The sequence below is a fragment of the Schistocerca piceifrons genome, chromosome 1, assembly GCF_021461385.2.
Source record: "Schistocerca piceifrons isolate TAMUIC-IGC-003096 chromosome 1, iqSchPice1.1, whole genome shotgun sequence".
Lineage (NCBI taxonomy): Eukaryota > Metazoa > Arthropoda > Insecta > Orthoptera > Acrididae > Schistocerca > Schistocerca piceifrons.
In genome coordinates, this window is record NC_060138.1 from 400,997,337 (window position 1) to 401,017,839 (window position 20,503).

At 40.2% G+C, this 20,503-nt stretch overlaps 1 long non-coding RNA gene across 1 annotated transcript; it reads left to right on the plus strand.

Moving 5' to 3' along the window:
• The first annotated feature begins 775 nt into the window (after positions 1–775).
• Positions 776–10,025, plus strand: LOC124788453. Its single transcript, XR_007016094.1, has 5 exons — positions 776–2,425; positions 2,529–2,782; positions 2,874–2,967; positions 5,057–5,167; positions 9,645–10,025. It is a non-coding gene; the product is annotated as an uncharacterized LOC124788453 (long non-coding RNA).
• The last annotated feature ends 10,478 nt before the right edge of the window (positions 10,026–20,503 follow it).

Genomic DNA, 20,503 nt, shown 5'->3' on the forward strand with positions numbered 1-20,503 from the left:
CCGTCCACCTAACCTTCGTAACCTCTTAGTACATCCCTATGAAATCCCCAAACCACCTTCCCTACCCTTTGGCTCCCACCCTTGTAACTGCCCCCGGTTTAAGACCTGTCCCCATGCACCATCCCACCACTAACTACTCCAGTCCTGTAACCCAGAAGTTGTACACGATCAAAGGCAGAGCCACGTGCGAAAGCACCCGTGATTTACCAACTGACATGCCTACACTGTGTAGCGTTCTATGTAGGAATGACCAGCAACAAACTGTCCATTCGCATGAACGGACACAGGCAGACAGTGTTTGTTGGTAATGAGGATCACCCTGTGGCTAAACATGCCTTGGTGCACGGCCAGCACATCTTGGCACAGTGTTGCACCGTCCGGGTTATCTGGATACTTCCCACTGACACCAACCTATCAGGACTCCGAGGATGGGAACTTGTCCTTCAATATATTCTCTCCTCCCGTTACCCACCAGGCCTCAACCTCCGCTAATTTCAAGTTGCCGCCCCTCGTTCCTCACCTGTCATTCAACAACATCTTTGCCTTTGTACATCCGCCTCGACTGACATCTCTGCCCAACCTCTTTACATTTACATATGTCTGCCTGTGTCTGTATATGTGCGGATGGATATGTGTGTGTGAGTGTATACCTGTCCTTTTTTCCCCCTAAGGTAAGTCTTTCCACGCCCGGGATTGGGATGACTCCTTACCCTCTCCCTTAAAACCCACATCCTTTCGTCTTTCCCTCTCCTTCCCTCTTTCCTGAAGAAGCAACCTTAGGTTGCGAAAGCTCGATATTTGTGTGTGTGTGTGTGTGTGTGTGTGTGTGTTTATGTGTTTTTTATTGTCTCCTATCAACTTACCAACGCCTTCGTTTGGTAAGTTACACCATCTTGGTGTTTTATATATAATTCACGCAGCTGTGTTTGCAAGATGATGGAATGTATGACTCATGCGTGGCTGGTATGGTGGCTTGTAATTTACTAACCACTGCACAATGTGGATTTAAAGCGCACAATTTTGCGGTTGACCATCTCGTCACTTTGTCCATCCGTGTCATGAATGGTTTTCTGTGGAAATCCCAGGCTGTGGGCGTTTTTCCATTTGGAGAAAGCTTAAGACACCTGCTGAAGGACTGATATCCTCCATACTCTCTACATGTGGGGCTTCTGTGGCTGCCTGCCCCATTTTCTTCAGGAATTTTTGAAAAGACCGAGTTTTCAAAGTAAGTATGGGTTCTGCCTTGTTGGGCACCTTTATCCAGCAAAATGGTGTGCCTCAGGGTTCCGTACTGAGCATCATCATCTTTGCTATCGCCATTAACCCTATAATGGCCTGTCTCCCACCGGGCATCATCTCCGGCTCCCTTTTCGTTGATGACTTTGCTATCTATTGCAGCTCTTCACAGACTTGTCTCATTGAGCAGCATCTTCAGCAGTGTCTTGCTAGTCTTTACTTATGGAACATCGACAATGGCTTTCGTTTTTCCACTGACAAAATCAGTGCAATTGGTTTCTCCCATCATCTCTACATCTTGAGCCTGTTGCTCATCAAAACTACGAAATTCCTTGGGCTCCTGTTCGATAGGAAAAACTCTTGGTTCTCCCACATGTCTTACCTGACAGCCAACTGTACGTGGTCCCTCAATGTCCTACATGTCCTCAATGTTACTTTCTGGGTGCTGATCAAACCATCCTCTCCTTTTGTACCGGTCCCTTGTCCATTCAAAAATAAACTGTGCATGCTTTGTTGGTGCATCTGCCCATCCATCCCTCCTACACTGTCTTAATACTGTTCACTGTCGTGGCCTCCATTTGGCCACTGTCATCTTTTAAATTAGCCCAGTTGGGAGTCTGTATGCAGAAGCTGTCGAACTTTCAGTTGAGAGTCTGTATGCAGAAGCTGCCGAACTACTATTGTCCTGCCGCCATGACTTTCGCCTCAGTAGGTGCGCGTGCCGTTTGTCTGCCATGCATGATCACCTATCATATGCCTCCTTCTTCAATGACTCCTTGATCGCCAGTACGGGCGCGTCCCTGACAGGGAATAATGCTAAAACTTGTCTTGGAAATCATGGAAATAGCAGGGAATTTCACGTGGGGAAACTTGTGGCAACCGTGATTTGGCTGGCATGCAGAACTCTGCCCGTAGTGAGAGACTTGAAGAGCTGCCCGTTTGGTAAGTTTGTAACAGTAATAATATTAGATACTTTGTTGTAAGGTATTAGTCTAGATAGTTACCCTTGGTTGACATGGGGGCATTTAAATGTGGGATAAGCTATTTGGTTCCTCTCCAGCAGGTGGCGTGTGGCGAGTTGTGCACCGTGGCTCTTAGGAATTCCTAATCAAAGTTGGACAACTTGAAAGGAGAGCATGGTTGTGGGATTTAGAGCCAGCCATGAGGAAACGATTACAATGCTGATTTTGTGAGTATGTGGCTTTGTGTGTTTAACGGACATCACAGATGGAACCATTTGTGTATTGTCACCATGAGCATTACGTGACAGGCTATTAATTTTCTGGTTGCAGTGCACTATTAGATGTAAAGGGAGAAAGTATGAGCCTTCTTGAAGATGATGATACTGAACAAGTAAATGTGTCATCAGGAAGCCAAAGTTGGTTATTAAGAGGAATTGCTAAATGCGACATTTGCCCAGTATGACCATGGATTTATTTGACAGTATGAGGGATGTATGTGAACATAGTTCTATAGGAATATTTGACTTGAGACATGATAAATTTCTTGCGAGTGCTACAAGAATGATAGGTATGGCTGAGGAGAGGTAATGATGTAATGTTGTTTATTTATTGTGACATTTGAGATTCAGTTGCAGTATAGCCTACGAGAACTGGTTTTGGATTTTCTGTCCTCAGTGGTGGTTGTGCCTGTCACGGACTGCTGCAAGGAAGAAATTTTTCTCTTTCTAATTGCTATGCTCATATGATGTAACGAGTTTTATCACTAAAGGTAATACTAAAATCTTTAGACATTTACTATTGCAATTGTTTGGCTGCATGTAGTCACTCCATGAGTGTGTCTGGTTTTTCATTTGTGTTCTGTGGTCTATTGCAGGAGAATGAAGGATTAAGTTTTTGTTCATCAGACCATAGTGCCTCTGCCCAAGTGTGTGCCATATCAGAAAAGTTTTTGTGTAATAAGTCTTTTAGGTCCTTAATATTTACAGTTATCAATTTTGGTGGAGATCACTACATCATGTTTTGAGTCATCAGGCCTTTTATGCAGGTGGCAGTATGTGTTAATCACTTTTAATGGATGACAGAAACGTAATTGAACTTTACATGTTGACAGTGTGTGTGATGTTATTTCAGTTTTACAGATTAAAAAAGCAAATTGAAAAGTTCACAGAATCACCAGCTGATGTCAGTACTCATGTAGTGATGTTCCTGAGCATTATATCTCCTTTACGATTTTTTTTTTTTTTTTTTATTTTTATTTTTTTTCTCCTTCCAAATTATGTTCAAGAAAATATTTTTTGTATTTATGGAAAACATCGTATAATGAATGACATTGCGTATAGACATATAAAGACAGCTTTTAAAGTGCAAAAGAATTAGTTACAAAGTTTAGAAAATCACCAATAATAAAATCCTGAGTACACCCTTGCACTGGACTTGGATATTCTGAAACTTGAAGTCATTTTTTAGTTTCTCTGTTGCTATGAAGTCCAAACATATCTTCCACAACAGTTTCCTGTGAACATAAATCGTGGAAGAGCTGGTTGGGGCTCAGTGAATCTCATGTCACTATGAGCAGCACTTGTCACTCAACTGACGAATTGTCACCACTTTCAATCTCTTAATTAACATCACATTCTTCACTTTCTGAGCCACGAAATTCAATTTCAAGCACAGAATCATGTACTATTCCTTTTTTTGGAAGCAAGGAGAGTCTGATAGCACACATTTTGTTCTCGAGTATCTAAAGTTGCACAAAGTAAAGGCAACTTCTAGTGGCAGTCTCAACCAGACGACGACAGCCAGTCTACAAATGTAGTACCTGATGCTGTCTAGCAGCCAAACACGTAACAATCAGTGTTGTTACAGAAATATGTGGGGTTTTATTTTTTTGAAGGTATGTTCCCATGTAATGTATAGTTGGGATTTTAAGTTTCTGTCAGAATAATCAAAATGTGCTGTGGGTAGATTCTATAGCAAAGGAAATTCATGCTCATTTTTAAGAAAACTCTGAGGTACTTGGTCCTTTGTGTTCAGGAGTTCCTAAGTGGAAAAATAGAGTTTAAATTTGGTTGGGACAGCTGAGATGGCGAACCACTTGCTGTTGGCCAAGATGTCCCACAACATCGGAAATTATTGCAAAGGTGCATAAAATTGTAATGGAAGATTTGCCGATTGAATGTGAAAGAAATTGCTGAGGCTGCAGGGATGTCATCTGAATGGACATATCACGTTTAACGGTGGCATTGGATTTGAGAAAATTATCTGCTTGTTGGGTGTCATGACTCTTAAATGCAGACTCAGAAACATATCAGAATGGAAGTGGCTGAACAATATTTGACTGTTTTTCAGAGCAACCAAGAATATTTTTTGCAATGGGTTGTGGCTACAGATGAAACTTGAGTCCATTACTATATACCACAGACAAACCAACAATCAAAGCAATTGTTGATTCCCCACCACCGAAGAAAACAATGTCAATATGCTCAGCCAGAAGGTCATGGCATCTGTTTTCTGGAATGCAAAAGGAATTCTGCTTCTAGATTATCTCCCAACTGGTGAAACAATTACAGGACAATACTATGCTATGCTCCTGGACCAGCTACAGAAAAGATGCATGAAAAAAGACAGTTTGGCAAGGAAGAAAGTTGTCTTTCATAGGACAGTTCGTGTCCATACAAAAGTGTTGTTGTCATGTCAAACTTACACGAACTAAGATTAGATTTGTTGCCACACCCCCTGATTTGGCTCCATGGCTCCATCAGACTTCCATGTCTTCCCCAAAATCAAAATTTTTCTTGTTGGATGGTGATTCTCATCAGATGTAGAACTGACAGCCGGTGTTGATGGGCATTTTTCAGGCCTCAAGAAATCTAATTTTCGAGATGGGATAAAAGCATTGAAACGTCACCGAACCAAGGGCATTAGTGTAGTGGGAGACTGCCTTGAAAAATAAAAAAAATTTCACTGAGGTAAGTGATTTCTTTCTATTTCAATTCAGGAACTTACCGAATAACCCTTGTACCTGACAGTTCGAGCACAGTCATTAGTATGACGCGGCACCTTCCCTCCCCCTACCCCAATGTCCTGAATGCATGCACTGATTGTTTGGAAGAGCTTAGTAAAGCTGTCAAATCCTCTTCTGAGGCAAGCTATTCAAGACTGTAGTAACTGGACCTTGACATCCCGGATAGTGGCTCTGGCACAGAATTAACGTTCAAGAGACATATCAGGGACAAATCTTGCAACTTTGCTGGCCACAGGAGTACTTAAACATCATGCAGACATTCTTAAGCAAATGCCATGTGTGGACAGCCATTGTTATGTTGAAAAGTGGTACTGTTACATAAGAGGTAACACATGAGGATACAGGGTGTCTGTGACATACAGTTGTGCTATCGTAAGTCCATCAGTCACACCTATTGGCTCCTTGCAGCATGACAAAAGGAGTAACACCACAGTGCTTATCCAAATCATTGGAAGAATTGGACCTCTCTATAAGTCGTCAACATACGCGTCAATGTTCATCATCTAGGGTAGTGCAGAATCGCGATTTATTGTGAACATACTGAGAGCCATTCATCAGCAGTCCTTGCTTCTCGGGCAAGAAAAACTCCAAATAGTTCCTTAGTCTGCTGATAGTCTGCTATCAGTGTTGCAGTTTGACATTGAATGTTGCAAAATCCATTACTTGTTCTTAGATGGCAGTTGCAGATGCGAGGGGGTTAAATTGTATATGGTGCACAATACAGTGATCCTCCTTTGTAGTGGTCAGATGGTGTCAACTGGAACCTTGATGAAGAATGGCCTGCCCTCATGTTCCCATGCAGTCCAACATTGGGCCATTGCTGCATCCAAATGCCCCACAAATCTTTATATTGCACAATTCAACCTGCCAGTCAAATGGAGACCCGCCCTACCAAACTATCTTGTGCTGTTAACATTGTCTCGCACGAGTATGCGGCATCACTGTGTCCTTCACAGTGACAATATCTAACGCTGTTCGTGCCTTTTATAGACACTATGAGGCCTGGTAACAAGACTAGACATGAACAACACAAATGCACTAAGTAGCTGTTCTACCTGTCTGTCATGTACGAAATTGTAGTGACATGCAACCATGTCTTCTGGGTGCTTCATTTTTTGGTCAGGTAGTGTATAGATGAGGGTTGATCCAGAAGTAAGGTTCCCTTCGTTTTTACAATTATAGACAACATTGTTTATTGTCCTAGAAATTTACATCGTTGGAAAAAAGAAACTTAGTTCTCTTTTTCTACATAGTCATCATCTTCTTGTATGCCTCTCACCACCCCCCCACCCCTCTCCCGGTGCTGCAGTTTCTGTATCCTCATATCGTCGAACTCCATCGCCAACCCATTGAAAAGCATTTCACTTCATCTTTGACTTCCTCGTCTTTTCACAAGCATTGGCCACCCAAATGTTCCTTTAACTAGAGGAATAAGTGATAATCACTAGGTGCGAAGTCCGGACCATAAGGTAGGTGGGGCATGACAGTCCAACCAAAGTTTGTCAAAAGTTCGTTAGTTTGATGGGAGACATGAGGTCAGGCGTGATCATGAAGCAGCATTACACCTGTCAGTCATCATCGTCTCCGGCAGTTTTCAATAGCTCACCCGAGTTTTTGTTGTATTTCGCAATAACTGTCTGGGTTGATAGTTGTCCCAGTTTCCATTAAATTAATAACATGATCCCAAACCATAGCAGCCATGACTTTGCCAAGAGACAGAGTTTTTGAACTTCTTTGCGACTGGTGACCCTGAGTGACACCATTGTTTGGATTTTTCGTCTCGCGTAACAGTGGAGCCCAACAATCCTTCCTTATCTTCTCGACATTTAAACTGGGAAGCACAATGAAGGCATTTCTCCTTGTGTTCTACTGTCAGTATACACAGTTCACATCAGGCACAGCACTTGGGATAACCCAATTTTTCCCTCAAAGCTCTTTCAACTGTACCGTAAGATCTCCCAGGAATCCAAGCAACAAGTTCGCGGACGGTGAGTCTCCTGTTTTGAAGCACTTAACATTGGACCATCTTGATACCCACCACCGAAACTGAAGGTCTCCCACTTCCTTCATCATGGACCTCTTTCTGACCAGCACTAAACTCCCTGCACCATTTTTAGACATGTTGAACGAACATACACTTGTCGCAATACTTTTGTGTCAGCTGACAATGAATATCCATGGATGGAGTCCCTTTCGTGAGCAGAAACTGAATTACGGAACGAATCTCGCACTTGACGGGATCAACAGTGGGCATCTCCATTGCGGGCGGCTGCTGAGCCAATACTGAGTGGTGCAGCGAAGTGTGGCCAGGCAGAATCCCACTTCCTTCATCATGGACCTCTTTCCGACCAGCACTAAACTCCCTGCACCATTTTTAGACATGTTGAACGAACATACACTTGTCGCAATACTTTTGTGTCAGCTGACAATGAATATCCATGGATGGAGTCCCTTTCTTGAGCAGAAACTGAATTACGGAACGAATCTCGCACTTGGCGGGATCAACAGTGGGCATCTCCATTGCAGGCGGCTGCTGAGCCAATACTGAGTGGTGCAGCGTAGTGTGGCCAGGCAGAATCGAGAGTGGGGAAACAGCCACGCACAACGGTGTTGATGGGTTTCGCCCAGCCCCTTCCTGCGTGGCTGGAGCTCGTTTGGAACTTTACTTCTGGATCAACCCTTGTAGTTAGGTTTGAATCTAGAGTCAGGTGTTCATGGGATATGTCTGCATGTCAAAATGTAACACCTCAGCCCATATGTGTGCGTTAATGTGACAGTTTCTTTGTAGTAAATCTTTTCAGTCCTTAATGTATTCAATACAAGCCCATAGTTAGCTGACATGGCCATAGCAAGTCGTATTTGTGACAATATGTGTTTGGCCTTTGCACTGTATATTGTTAGGAGTACTTGTCATAGCTAGTTCAACTTCTCAATGGAGTTTGAAATATTCCATGAATGTGTGGATACCACAGCACTTCTTATTTTTAATAGAAGTTTAATATGTACAGGAATTTGTAATATGATTTAAGCTTTTGTTTCGTAAAGTTGATCTCACGTCACTTAGATGAATAATGTTCCCACTTAAAAACCAAAGTTATGCCTGTTGCTCCGTGATTATTAAAATTGTACAAACAGTTTGGTTGTAATATGATGGACTATTAGTCACTAGTTTTCTAAGAGAACAGGTATTAAAATGTAGTTCATACACAGAAGTGCCAGAAGTGAGGAAGGTAAGTGCCTAACCATGGAGAGTGAAATTTTATATTCTGTTTGTGTGTCTTATTGTTGGTATAAAATGTGTGTTTGAGTTATTGAGATTTTATTTCTTGAATGCTGGAATTTTTGTTATGTGCTCCTTTTTTTATCTCCACACGTTTGAGTTGCACAACTGAGGCCATTGTTTGAGAGAGCATGAACTGCTAATTACTTTGAGTTTGTGCCACAAGCAAATAACACTTCTGAGAAGAGAGACTTCAGCAGGTCACTCTGATTTAGGGATACCTGTTGTCTGCACAATAGTTTACCAACGTGCTTGTAGATAATTTATTCCCATCCAATAGATTTCTTTATGTCTTAAGTTGAACTCCAGTTGGGAGTCCTCTATTGAATGATTCTACCTAAAAGACAAATGTTGTTTACCCTGTTTATTGATAGCGTCCATAAGTGCTATACTGGTTTTCCTTTTTATGTTATCAATATCTGTACGTTGTCATAAGTTGCTAATTTGACAGGTAATTATTCAGAGTTAACTCCTGGCAGATTGGTTGTTTGTTAATAGCAACATTGTTGCAAATGCTAAGGCCAAGAAAATGCCTCATTCAAAGTGTGGCTCCTCTTACCGTATATGTATCAGTTTCATTGCTGATTTAGCCTTTTTACATTAACGGGACGTAGCCAATGCAGATTGCTCTAGGTATGGCGATACATTGCCCGCAATGTGTCTAGTTTATGCTTCACCCCACTCTTTATCTTTGAAATATTTGAAACTATTACAACAGTATTCCACTAGTACATTTCAGAGACTATATTTTACTGTAGACACTGTAATGTTAATAATGAGTGTAAGAATATTGTTTCTCTCTTTTATACTTTAAGGAAATATGTTGTTCACTGCTTGTGAGCTTCCTGTGTGGCTCTAAGGTTAGAGGGGGTAGGGGATTTTGCATTAACTATTGTATATGACCTAATAAACACATGACACTGCTGTAACAAGGAATGACCTACTTTGCATTCAGCTCCCAATTCGTAAAATGGCTGCTTTAAGTTAAGCAGATGTTCAATACCAGATGCTATTGATGTAAAATGTACTGTATAACATATCTGTAGAAGAAACAAATGGATTGCAGAATGCTGTGAAAAGTATGCATGATAACCTACAGAATTTCTGTGTTAATATAATTAAAGCAAAAGTTTATTTGCAGGTTCCTGTATTATGTCCTGAAATAATATCTTGTGGGCGACAGGAATAGTCCCAGTTCCATTTTTTGTCGTGGAGTGTCATTTAACATGTTGAAATCAACTGTCCATATTGCCTTTTAATCAAAGCTGTAACATTTGTAACACTGCCTTCAGTTGTTATTGTTGATATTTTACTGTGTTTGGAAATTGTACCTCCATGCCTTATGGAAATAACTTCATTAATGTTAATTAAGCTTTATTTGTTAGTAATTAATTTTAAATGTGTAATTTTGTCATTTGCTACTCTTGTTCATTATCAGGTTACATGTGTGTGAAACTTTGTAGATTACATTAAAGATATGTCTGAAGAAAAGTTAAAGCAATAAATTTTTTTAGTAATTGTATGATTCTTGGTTTTTATATTGAATGGACTCATTTGTATGTACCGAAATAGTTTTATCATTCCTTTGACAAACTGTCAGCTGTGAAATCATACTACTAAGTTTATGGGGGATTGATAATGTTACAATAGACACTTATTAGTAATTTGGGGAGGGAGTAATTATTTACGAGGGCGGCTCAGAAAGTAACCTCCGATTGGTCACAGTGCGGGTTGTGGGGGGTGTAGCGACGCCATCTGTGCGTTCACGCACTCAACAGGTCAGTCGGCATCAAGCCGTGGTCGAGTGAACGTCGTACCTGCGCTAGTTTAGTTTTTGTGGCAGTTTGAAATGTGTGCTGCAATAGAAAACCCCGCCAAATGTCAAGTGCGTGCTGTCATAAGGTTTTTTACAGCCAAAGGATATTCTGCAGCAGCTATTCATCGTGAGCTTTGTGCCGTGTACGGACCAAGAGTTATGAGTGAAGGAGTTGTCCGTGAATGGGTACGTTTATTTAAAAGTGGACGAGAAAACGTTCATGATGAAGAGAGGAGTGGTAGACCATCATTGGTGACTGACGAACTCGTTCAGACAGTTGATGCAAAAGTTCGTGAAAATCGACGTTTCTCAATGTCGGAGTTGTCTACTGGTTTTCCACAGATTTCTAAGACTCTCTTGTACGAGATAGTGACAGCAAGATTGGGTTACCGTAAGTTCTGTGCACGATAGGTGCCCAAAATTCTTACCGACCACCACAAAACTCAAAGAATGGCCTCTGCATTAGACTTTCTGTCACGTTATGAGGACGAAGGAGAACCATTGTTAAACAGAATCGTGACCGGTGACGAAACCTGGATTAAGTACGTGAACCCTGAGACAAAAGAACAATCAAAGATGTGGGCACATTCAAATTCGCCTACCAAACCAAGAAAAGCCTCGCAAGATTTTTCTGCCAGAAAACTGATGGCAATGGTGTTTTGGGATGCCAAAGGGGTGTTGTTGGTTGAATTCATGGAACGTGGTACGACCATTAATCAAGACGTGTACTGTGAAACAATAAAAAAGTTACGACGGGCTATACAGAACAAACACCGTGGTATGCTGACTTCCGGTATCGTTTTTTTGCACGATAACGCCCGTCCTCACTCTGCTCGCAGAACAATGGCCCTTCTTGAGTCCTTCAAGTGGGACGTTATCAACCATCCACCTTACAGCCCAGACTTGGCGCCAAGTGATTATCACCTCTTCATGCATTTGAAGAAATGGCTCGGGTCACAGCGGTTTGATGACGACGAAGAGCTCAAAGATGCGGTCACAGGCTGGCTCCAGGCACAAGCGGGTGATTTTTATGCAGAAGGAATTTCAAAGCTTGTGAAGAGATACGATAAGTGCCTCAATCGCTATGGAGACTATGTAGAAAAATAGTGCAAAGATGTAGTTGTAAGATGTATATATTAAAATATTTTTATTTAACTTGGTGTATTTTTTTAAATCAACCGGAGGTTACTTTCTGAACGGCCCTCGTAGTTTTTAGTTGTCCTCGTCTTATTACCCTTTTATTTTGCAGAAGACTTCATTGTGAATTGAAGTTTAATTATTGCTGTACAGTAGTCCAAAGACGGTTTGCTCCAGCTGCCCATACTACTATATACAGTGCAATGCTCTCTTCATCTATGCTAATTACTACATCCATCAACCAGCTTGCTATAGTCAGGAAATCTGTATAACTGTCAAAATACACAGAGGTGACAAAAATAATTGCATACTTCCTAATACTTTGTTGCCCCACCTTTTGTCCAGTGTAGTGCAGCAACTCGGCATGGCATGGACTCAACAATCGTTGGAAGTCCCCTGCAGAAATATTGAGCCATGCTGCCCCTCTATAACTGTCCATAGTTGTGAAAGTGTTGCTAGTGTGGGATTTTGTGCGGGAACTGACCCCTTGATTATGTCCCATAAATGTTCTGTGGAATTCATGTCAGGCTATGGGGGTGGCCAGATCATTTGCTCAATTTATCCAGAATGTTCTTCAAACTTATCGCAAACAATTGAGGCCTGGTGACATGTCACATTGTCATCCATAGAAGTTCCATAGTTTGTGAATATGAAGTCCACGAATGGCTGCAAATGGTCTCGGCAAGTAACCAAGCATAAACATTTCCAGTCAATGATCAGCCCACACCATTATGGAGCTACCACCAGCTTGCAGAGTGCCTTGTTGACAACTGGGATCCATGGCTTTGTGGGATCAGCACCACCCTTAAATCTTACCATCAGCTCTTACCAATTGAAATTGGGGATTCATCTGACCAGGGTCCAACACATATGGTCATGAGTCCACGAGAGACGCTGAAGGTGATGTAATGCTATTAACGAAGGCACTTGGGATGTAGTGCTATTAACAAAGGCACTTGGGTCAGTCGTCTACTGCTATAGCCCATTAATGCCAAATTTCACCACACCATCCTAACAGATATGTTCTTCATGTGTCTCATATTTATTTCTGCAGTTATTTCAAGCAGTGTTGCTTGGTCTGTTAGCACTGACAATTCTATGCAAACACAATTGCTCTCTGTCATTAAGTGAAGGCTGTCTGCCACTGCATTGTCAGAGGTGCGAGTTGATGCTTGAAATTAGGTATTTTTGACGCTGTGGATCTAGGAATATCGAATTTCCTTAAAATTTCTGGAATGGAATGACCCTGTATGTCCAACTACCTCTGTCGCACAGCCATAATCATGTCTGAAACCTTTTGACATGAACCACCTGAGTACAAATAACAGCCCTGCCAATGCACTACCCTTTTCTATCTTGTGTATGCGATACTACTGCTATTTGTATATGTGCATATAACTACCCCATGACTTTTTTCACCTCGGTATACGTACAAGAACATAAAGCAACCATATATTATGAAGTAGCTGTTGCCTCTCTGTGAGCCTTCACATATATTGTTCTCATTTACATGCTTAATGTCAAATTAAAAACTACTTTTGCAGTAAATTATTTTTAAAAAATTAAAAATAATTAGTCATCCAGTATCAAAGAAACATAACAACTTAAAAAGGAAACTCCAAACAATAGTTTTCCATAAAAAAATAAAAATCGACATTTAAAGGTCAATTCATAATGGCCATCAAATTCTACAATGCATTTCAAAAGTGGTACCCACATTGGCCGTCCTGTCCCATCACAGCACCATCAAGGTTTTGTTGGGATCAATACAGTCGGGCAGATGCAGTATTTCTTGATTCCCAAAAAGTAATTGATTCAGTACCACACCACTTACTGTCAAAAGTACTATCATCCAGGGTATCAAGTGAAATTTATGGCTGGATTGAGGATTTTTTTGGTAGGGAGGAAGCAGTATGTTTCTAGGATGGAGAGTTGTCAGCAGATGTAGAATTAGCTTCAGGTGTGTCCCAGGGAAGTGTGTTGGGATCCTTGCTGTTAATGACCTTGCAGACAATAGTAAAATTGAGCTTTCTGCAGATGATGCAGTTATCTATAATGCAGTACTGTCCAAAAGAGGCTGCATAAATATACAGTAAGATCTTGATAAGATTTCAAATGAGTGCAAAGACTGCAGAAATGTAAAATTGTGCATTAAAAAAAAAAAAGGCAACCTGTACCCTGATCACAGTATCAATGAGTCACTGTTGGCCTCAGCCAACTCACACAAATATGTGGGTGTAACACTTTGTGGGGATATAAAATGGAATGATAACATAGGTTTTGCTGTGGGTAAAGCAGGGTTTATTGGTAGAATCCTGGGGAAGTGCAATTAGTCTACAAAGGAGAGAGCTTATATATCACCTGTATGACCACTTCTAGAATATTGCTGTATTGTATAGGACCCGAACCACACAGGACTAACATTGAACTCGCACAGAGATGGGTAGCACGAATGATTACAGGTTTGTTTGATCCGTGACAGAGAAATACTGAAGGAACTGAACTGGCAGACACTCGAAGACAGAAGTGAACTATTCGAAAAGTCCATCAACAGAGTTTCAAGAACCGGATTTAAATTATTGCAGTAGGAATATATTACAATCCACTATGTATCGCTCACAAAGGGATTATGAGGATAAGATTAGAATAATTACTGCATGGACAGAAGCATTCAATCAATCATTCTTCCTGCACTCTCAGATGTGAATGGAACGGGAAGAAACCCTAATAAATGGAACAATGGGACATACCGTCTGCCATGAACCTGACTATGTTTTGCAGAGTGCAGATTTAGAAGAAAGTTTTGACAGCTGATTTCAACCATCTGTTGTTAATCTCGCGATCCCCAACCTCATTTCCTCCCGATGCATGAGCCATGCGCATATCTTCATATTTTGTTTTGTTATTGCTGATGTCAGTTTTTTTTTGTTATAAATTGCTTCATTTCATTATTTCTTTTGTTAAAATTTATAATACATAACAAAAGATTAATTGAAGCAGCAAGGCAACAGTCTGGATTGTACGACAAGCGTACTAAATTACCTGCCCTCTACTACATTAATAAAGTGGATTTTTATACGTACTAGTACTGTATTTGATATTTTACAATGAAAAGGAATGCAATATGGCTGCAGCTTGAACTGAAAAAAATATTGCGGTTAGAATCAGATCAATTAGTAGGTGGAATTTATTTGTATGTTGTCAGACATTAGTAGTGTTTCATACAGAAATGGGCTGAAACCTTCAGACACCGCAAGTTGTTTGTTAAAATGTATGTTTGTGGCAGGCTTATTTGTTGTTAAACAGCTCTCTGGATTGTGTGAAACAGTTTTGCAAGCATCTGTGGGGCAATATTCGTGTGGTTTCACTAGCTAACACCAGTACAAATAACGCACTTGGACTATTAAAAGTCACAAGATGGAAAGAAAATCTATATATCTTGATGTGAGAGGTATTGAGGGAGATGACTATTGGACAAAACTTAGCACAAGATGAGCCACGAAACGTAGCCTTAAACAAACCAGTTTTTCACAAAATGTAACGGCAGCTTGTGACACTGTGTTCCTTGTCCAATTTGACGGAACAAATGAAAAAACTGACTTTATAAAATATACAGATTCCGGCTCTTCAAGTTCGTTGTGTAGTCTTCGAAGTTTCACATAATGATATTTTTGGGACCCACACTCTGTGCGTTGTTTCGCTTTTCTGTCTTCCTTCTCTTATATACCAGATGCCCCTACAAGCTGCAAACTATTTGTGTCCAGTAAGTGTCATTTTCGTAGAAATGTGGACTGCAGCATCCACTTACATTTAAACTGCCACGTTGTATAAGTGCAGTGCTCACATAAAAACAGTTGAAAATCGTCTTGCAAAGATCGCAATTTCCGCGGGCGAAAAAGAAAGAAAGAAATTGAGGACAATCATGTGATTGGAATTGATTTTTGACGTGACGTTAAGGCCCGTCCACACGCAACGATCTGTCTGCGCACATCACATCTGCACAGACAGATCGTTGCGTGTGGACAGAAGATTTGCACCAACCTGAGGTGTGTGCAAACCTGGAAGTTGGAGTTGGAGGTTTGAGCGAAACCTCTCAAATCTGTGGGTTCAAACTACATCTGCGCAGACAAGTTGGAGCGTGTGGACAGGAGATCGCCGCAAATCTGGCGCGAAACAGCTGTTTGCTCAGTGTAATGTGTGTATTTGTGCGCACGGGCATTAAAATGGCTGATACTCGTCAGTTTTCTCGAGAGTTTGTAAGTGAATTCATTGAAATATACAGAAACCACCCATGTTTGTGTAAGATTAAAATTAAAGAATATAGTGACCGAGACAAAGAGACAGCAGCATACAATGTTCTAATTGCAAAATTGCGGTCAGTTAACACCTCGGCAAACTGAGAAAAAGTAATAAAAATTTTAAAAAAAATTTCGTTGCGAACTGTTTAGCGAAAAGAGTTATCCAAAGTTCAGAAATCTAGAAGATCTGGTGTAGGAGTAGATCAAGTATACCATCCAACGTTACGGTATTTTGATCTGCTTGGCTTTCTTAGTGATCAAGACCAAGCAGGAGTAAAATTGAAGATGAAGTTGGAGTGTCAATGTGCGAGGAAATGGAACACGAGGTAATGTAAAACAATATATTTCACATACGTTTATCAAAAGTATATTCAAAAGAATATATTTGTATGCAAACATAATAGAAAATTAACTGCTCTTATAAAAAGAAACATGAACATACTTGTCCATGTTTTAGGTTCGCCTTGCAACTCTCGCAGTAAATTTACGTGAGAAAACTGCATTTGCTTTAGCAGCCACTGTCTACACCATTTTGACCGCTTCCTCTGTTTCCTGTGGTTGGTCTGAATGTTTCTTGCAACAAAAGTTGCGAACACAGACCACAACAGAACTTCCTCCATTTCTATATTTCAAAATAACTGAATTACATTTTTGACGTTTACGGGGAGCGTAGTCGCTTGCCACTGATATTTCTTTTCTACACCGACTGATGGCGGGCGACTAGTAGATTGGGGTTTGTGTCGTGTGAACACAGCACATCGGTTATTCTGGAGTAACCGTTATCACAGTTCCAGTTATTCTTTGATAACCGTTATCGTTAACCGTTATTTTTCGCTAGCGAATACCGAATACTCGGACAGTTAAATAACGACATAGTTGGAATCCATCACTTTAGTTATCAGTATAACTGCGAGTAGTGTGAAATAGCAGTAATGTCGTATGAACCGTGTCATAACCTTAGCTTATTAACTCCGGGTACATTTTAGTTCATGTTAGAACTATTATTAGTGTTTCATATTATATGTTTGTAGGTTATCGGTCGCTATTACAAATATTATCTTCGCAGCTGCGACAGAAAGTACGCGGAACTTCGCCAAAGCACTGTTTAATGTTAACAACGTGCGTTTTTAAGTATGAAGTAATATGTAAACTGAGTACTGTAGGTTAAATTCGAAGCTCAATTTCTTGTGCTGCTCACATATTAGAATAAAGTGTACAGCCTTGTAATACAACAAAAATATACGTAATGTGACAGATTCGTTTACTCTTGTGCTGTAAAAGCTAGTCCTATTGGGGAAAGAGTGAGTACGCTAATCCAAGTTTTATGTCAGATTTGCAAACTGCTCGATTTCTCCAGCGACAGCATGTTTATAACATATGAAGACATGCAGATCGAAAAGGTTGACAGTGTTACATTTCTGGGACTACAACTCGATAATAAATTCAGTTGGGAAGGGCATACCACATTTTTTCATTCTATTATTTCGTAAGGGAGCATATTTTGTGGTAACTTATCAAACGTAGCAAAAGTTTTTCGCATGTAAAAGCGTGTAATAAAAATCGTTTGTGGTATCTATTCAAGAACATCATGTAGGAACCTGTTCAACGAACTTTGTATTCTAACCACTGCTTCCTAGTATATTTATTCCTTAATGAAATTTGTTACGAGTATTTCCAACCAATAGCTTAATACATAATATCAGTACTAGAAATGGGAACAGCAATCTACATAAAGACCTAAAATTACTTGCCTTGGTCCAAAAGTGGTCCAATATTTAGGAACATGCATTTTCAATAAACTGCCAGCAAGTCAGCAACCATAAAAACTTGGTTTCAGATAAGGCACGGTTTACAGTGTGTTTGAAAGACTATTTGATACAGAAGTGTCTGATTCCACCCGTCATCAATATGCCAGAAATGGCTATTTTAAATGTGTCTATGACGTCACTACATACACATGGCAACAAACACGAAGATACATATAAATAATACAATACCATTTCCCACCAAAAATACAATCAAACCAATGGGACAACTGTGGGAAGTTGGGGGTTTTAGGGTGAGGACAAGCTAGTAAAAAAAACACACCATGATCCCAAAACACAAAATGAAGAACAAAAAAAAAAAAATACAGCATTCTGCTACACCAACAAAAATCTGCAGGAATCGGACACTTCACTTGAACAATATAGGTCAACTATAGGTGACCATACCAAAACACCAATACCCACAACTAAAAGTACGAAAATTGGAATCAGACATTTCCCTTGACCTACATAGGTCAACCTCAGATGACGATACTAAAACATCAACACACACAACTATGAAAATGGGAATCGGTCATTTCCGGTGACCTATATAGGTCCACCACAGCTACTGATGCCAAAAAACCAACACCTACAACTGCGAAAAATAAAACCACAATCCCAAAAGTCCACAAATCAATCATCCCTACATAAATTAAATCACATTCAATACTTCATAAATACACAAAACATCACAGCTAGGAAAAAAAAAAAAATTAATTACCACCAGCAAATTCCGGCACTGCAACCTAGATCGACAGCCCCCCCCCCCCCCCCCCCCCACACACACACACACACAAAAACCAACTTATAAACACCGTGCCGTAATGACATTCACACACCACAACACCTTTACGTCGAAGCAGACGGGTGGAATCAGACGCTTCCAGTGACCCCTCCTTCTACTCTGTAGATGAATATCGTAACAGAGACTGATAGACCAGCTTAGGTAAAAATTCTGCTATATTTCAGTTTTGACAGCAATTGGTTGCAACAGTCAAGATCGGGTGTTCTGTGTACGATAAATTTATTAAAAGTACGTAACTGTGTTTTATTCTGTCAGTGTACCAATTCTGTAAATATTAGCAGTTACTGTGATATATTCACGTATTTTGACAATCTCCTGACAAATGATGAGGATAATAATTATTATATTCCACTGTATTATGTTATACTTTCTGACATGTTATTTGTCATTCGTGATGGCCAGCGGCTATTTCCGCAGCAGTACGAAAATATTTGTTCGCTCCAGTTACTATCCTCTCTGGAAATATCACCTGGAACTACGACCTTTAACTGGAGTCACCGAGTCAGGAACGTCTAGACACACAGTTATTCCGTTACCAGCTTCCAGGTTATCTGTGGTGGTAGCCCGATAACTACCAGAGAACTAGAACTACGAGCCAATAACGATAACTGCCAGAGGAGAATACCGGCTCTGACAGTTATTTCCATAGTCGCTCGAATTCCTTATTAACTTTCCTTGTACTACCTGTCCAAGCTAAATTAACACGTAAGGCGGTGGCTTAAGGGAACGACCGTACTTGTTAATGCCTGTACTGCAGCTCCTATCAGCCACGGCTCGGACATTAACTTTATTTAATTGTTTATGCTAAAAGTAACAAAGGCCCACGAAATAGTACACAGTTCTTATCAACAGATGGCGCGCAGTCTCACAGTTATTCCCATGGTCTATAGAACGCCTCCAAATGCGCAGTACGATCTTCGGTCAACAGATGGCGCGAGGCACTGTTGACACTAAACAGTTATTGAAATAACTGCCAGAATCAGAGGAACGGTTATCGCAGTAACCGTTACTTCTCAGTAACCGGTTATTTCTATCAGTTACGTTATTTTTTGCCACCTCTAACGGATAGTATCAATACACATTGACGTGATGGCCAGTGTGAATTGGCATTAAACAGAAGTTGTATGTTTTATGTATTGATGTCATGTGACACAAAAAATTACTTCGATTCTTTGATTTCTGCTACAGAGTAATACCACAGCCAACTTCAGTAAAGACTTGTGTCGAAGACAAAAAGATCCGTACATGAACTTCAGCGATCCTTTGGTTCACAAAACGAAGTGAACACGACATTCAAAACGATAACATTGTAACTGTAGGTCACGCCTTATCTGTACTGCAGGGTAAGTTAACCTCGAAGTTAAGTCATTTGTAAATGTGTAAAGTTCTGCTTTCATGTGGATTGCGCTGTGGATAGGGGAGATACTGATGTGTTGGAAATATTTTAATTCCGAGACGTACTTAAAATGTTGTGGGCTACTAACTAATTTTCCTAATACACCTTCATCAACTGTTAAAGTGAGATGACTTCCTGATTTACAAGAGGAACAAAAACTGAAGCCAGCCAGCATTGAAACTAATAACTTATAGCAGTAGATAGACAGCCTATTCTCCATTCTAATAAAACATTACTACACGTTAATAAATATAATATGAACAATTACACTATTATTATTATTGGTTGGAAATATTTTAATTTCGAGACGTACTTAAAATGTTGTGGGCTACTAACTAATTTTCCTAATACACCTTCATCAACTGTTAAAGTGAGATGACTTCCTGATTTACAAGAGGAACAAAAACTGAAGCCAGCCAGCATTGAAACTAATAACTTATAGCAGTAGATAGACAGCCTATTCTCCATTCTAATAAAACATTACTACACGTTAATAAATATAATATGAACAATGACACTATTATTATTATTATTATTATTTGTACAATAAACAAAAGTGCACTCACAAACAATATGATGTTATAACCCTGCATTATATATATTTTTCTTCTCGCGCCTGTAGCACGAATCCTAGGCCTAATTTCACGCGCGCTTATCGTAAGTAAGCAGTGAATTAAACATGTAGGTAAACGTTTCCAGTTGGTATAAATATAATGTAAGTGTTGTTACACTAGTGGAAG